The sequence below is a fragment of the Pteropus vampyrus genome, unplaced genomic scaffold, assembly GCF_000151845.1.
Source record: "Pteropus vampyrus isolate Shadow unplaced genomic scaffold, Pvam_2.0 Scaffold134, whole genome shotgun sequence".
Lineage (NCBI taxonomy): Eukaryota > Metazoa > Chordata > Mammalia > Chiroptera > Pteropodidae > Pteropus > Pteropus vampyrus.
In genome coordinates this window covers 727,567-731,728 of record NW_011888915.1, presented here as the reverse complement: position 1 = coordinate 731,728, position 4,162 = coordinate 727,567, and positions in this window count along the sequence as shown.

Here is a 4,162-nt window from a genome sequence, read left to right as displayed (position 1 = left end):
CCATTTTTGCTTACATTACTCGTCTGTTCTCACGTTGTCCACTTTTTCCACCAGAGACCTTAGCAAAGTAATCATAGGTATTTTAAATTCTCAAGTTTGATAACTAAAATTTCTGCCATATCTGAGTCTGATTCTGATGCTTACTTTGTCTCTGGACTTTTTTCTTTTTTAGTGGGCAAGAGTCCCTGGGCTGAGACCTTCTAAGTTCCTAAGTTTTTTGTTCCCCTTTTATGTGAGACAGGAAGACTGGGAAGGGGGCTCAAGCTGTCTAACTGGCCCTAGGTCAGAGAAGACTCCTGCAAAGTAATTTTTCCTGAGGGCAGGCTTCTGCCATGAAAACAGAAAGCTCTATTTCAAAATGTATTTCAAAATGGCTAGAAGGGAATTTTTCTGCCATCTTCACAGTGAGAACCTAGTAGAACTTCTGGAGATAAAACCCACTGAAGTGTGGGGCGGGGGGGGGGGGCCCTAAGAATAGCTCCCAAGAATTTTTACCTCTCCAGCTAGTCCATACTTAAGCCTCCAGCAATTCATTTAAATCCTGACTAATGACTCCAGCAGCTTCTGCTTTAGGTGAGCTGATCTGTATATTCTGCATTTTCCTGTCGTTTTTGTTGGTTTGCCCTGTGACCTCAGTTCTCTGATAGATCTAAGAAAAGCTGATTTTCAGTTTGTTCAGCTTTTCTCTTGTTAAGAATGCCCTATTCTTTCTCAAATAAACTCCATATTTTCACTGTCCCTCCAATGAAACAGCTCTTGTCAAAGTCACCTCTACATTGATTGCCAAGTCAGTTCCTAGAACTCCCATTATGTGACCTGTTTGCAGTATCTGACACAGCTGACCACTCCTTCCTTCACACGTGACATTACACTCTGCTGATTTTCCTACTTTATTGCCCACTCTGTCTCCTTTGCTGGCTGCGCCTCTTTGCCCTGACCTCTTAGCATGAGAAGTGTCCAGAGACTCAGTCTTTGGACGTCTGCTGTCTATACAACTTATTTCCTAGGTAATTCCATCTAGTCTCATGGATTTAAATACCATCTGTATGTTGATTCCCACATTTACATATCCATCCTGAGTCTTCCCTTGAATTCCAGGCTAGAATAATCAACTGCCTACCTAACATCTCCACTGAGCACATCACCAGGTTTCTCAAGCTCATCTGTCCACAACTAAATTCCTGATCTTCGTACGCAAACCTATGCTACCTACAGGTTTCTCCATTCTCAACTACTCAGACAAAAGGACCTAGAAATCAACTCTGATGCCACACTTTCTCACATTATACATCCAATCAGCAAGTCCTATTTATTTTACCTTCAAACTAAGTACAGAATCTGACCACTTCTCAAGATTCCAAGTGCTGGCACACTAGTCCAAGCCACCTGCACGTCACACCTGAGTTAACTGCAGCAGTCTCCTAACTGGTCTGTTTTAACACCTGCACACCCACTCCCCTAAAATATAAGTCAGACCATATCACACTTCTGCTGAAAGCCCTCCAAAGGCTCCCATCTCAGAGTAGAAGCCAAAGCTCACACAAGGCCCCAGGCAGTCTGCAGTACCACCCATGCCCATCCCACCTCTTTCTATTCTCCCTTCCTTGGTCTGCTTCAGCCCTTACTGGCTACCATTCCGTTCCTGGAGCCCTCTAATATGTTCCTATCCCAAGGGCCTTTGCCCATGCAGTTCCCTCTGCTTGGACTCTCTTCTCCCAGGTGTCCACAAGGTTCACTCCCACACTGCCAAGTCTTTGTTCAAGTACTCTCTGATGATGCCTCCTCCACTCTTTAACATTCCAATAGTACTCTGCCTCCTTATTCCCTCTCCCAGCTTCTCTCCCCAGCACTTACCTTCTGGTGAACCATATAATTTGCTTAGCATCTGTCTCCTTCCACCAGAATTTAAGTTCCACAAAGGCAGGGAGATTTATGACTGTTTTATTCATTGCTACACTCTCAGCACATACAGTAAGGCCTATTGTGAGATGCCCAATAAATATGTTAAATTAGTGAATGAATACTCTTTAATGAAGGAAACATGACAGGTTGCAAAAGCTGGAATGGAATTGAGTAAGACAATCACCTTTTAAATTTATATGCATTTATGTTGTATTAATATCAGTTTGTTGATTCAATGAAGGAAAAAAAAAGAGAAAGCCAAGCAAGGAAAAGAACAGTGCTGATTTTGTACTTAGCAACTATGATATCGGAATCTAAGTTTTCAATGTGCACAGTCTTCTCCAAAGCATCCTCTGACTCAGAGAAACACAGGAATCCTTAGAGTGGTAAATCTTTAGGTAACCTGAGTAACTGGGCAAAGACTAGACTATGGGTGCTGAAAGTTGATAATTATCATAAACATTTAAGAACATCCTCAAAGCCAACCTTCTGACTACAAACCCTCAGCCTGGTCTGCTGGCCAATTTTTTATTGAGCAAAAGTTCAGGGAGCAGACTATTTGGCTACTCTTACCAGAGAGTACCAGTGTCACAATTTCTCCATTCTACTAAGGGGCTTCAGCCATAATTTCTTTTCTTTACTTCAGTGGCTGCAGATAAATGCTGCTATCAGGAGTGACATTTTCATACATAACAACTAGATGTCAACTATGGTTCAACTACAATTTTAAGTGGCCTTACAGTTTTTGGTAATACTGCTGTTCCTACCTTGCTGGTATCATTAGATGCCATTTCTACCTATCAATGTGTATAAAAGACTATAACAAAACACAATAAAAAAAAAAATCAAAATCCCAGAAATAAACCTGCTTCTATAATGAAATAATGTCTCAACCATTTACTGCATTTGTAATAACATGGGAACTGCTGCCACCTGCTGGTGATGCTTATGACAAAGTTACTACCTGGTGGGATCTCCAAAATTCCTGCCAAATTTTTTAAATTCTCTTTTAAAGCTGGCAGCCACATAAATAGCTTTATGATTATCGTATCTGGTTAACTCTAACTTTCTCTTAAAAATAAATAACAAGTATAGTAATGTCTAATAAACTAGAACCTTCTACTACTAAATTAACCTTGCTGTCAGTGCTATATAGATCTGAGAATATGGCTGCCAAGTCTTTTCTCCATGATTATCCTTCTCCTCAACTGGAAGGGATATGTATTTTAAGTACATTTATTTTATGTAAAAAAAGATTTTAAAAAGTTAAATGGGACAAGGCACATCTCTACTGATAAAGGCAGGCCCTTAAAAAGTAGCGAGACCTTTATTTTAACTTAAAAAGTGATTTAGTAGCTCATTTTCATTTATCAGTTCTAAACCCAAACCATTTATATAATCAAGAGACACAGCCTCTTCAAACTAGTTTTGGGCAGAATAACTAGGAAGTTTGCAAAGGGACCCTCTGCTCTCTCACTCCCACCAAAAGGACACATAAGGTTCATGTCAATTTACAGTAAATCTCAGCCCACTTGTAAAAAGGCCTTCATGAAATTAAGCTAGGTACAAACTTTTTCTTTTATCGTATATGTTTTTGATATACCAACCTTTTCCAAACTTATTTCTAGGGCACTCAGAGGTTACCCTAATCTTTCATTTTATTCAAAGACAAAAGTACTTTACCCAAAATTTCACCATCTTAAAATTAGCTCATAACTCAAGCCTCCAAAATAAGACTTTAGAAGCCCTTAGTGAAAGAACACATAGCAACAGCTCTGCTCTAACGATAAGACAATTTTTCAATTATTTTTATTTTTGCCTACCTAACATCTCCACTGAGCACATCACCAGGTTTCTCAAGCTCATCTGTCCACAACTAAATTCCTGATCTTCGTACGCAAACCTATGCTACCTACAGGTTTCTCCATTCTCAACTACTCAGACAAAAGGACCTAGAAATCAACTCTGATGCCACACTTTCTCACATTATACATCCAATCAGCAAGTCCTATTTATTTTACCTTCAAACTAAGTACAGAATCTGACCACTTCTCAAGATTCCAAGTGCTGGCACACTGGTCCAAGCCACCTGCACGTCACACCTGAGTTAACTGCAGCAGTCTCCTAACTGGTCTGTTTTAACACCTGCACACCCACTCCCCTAAAATATAAGTCAGACCATATCACACTTCTGCTGAAAGCCCTCCAAAGGCTCCCATCTCAGAGTAGAAGCCAAAGCTCACACAAGGCCCCAGGCAGT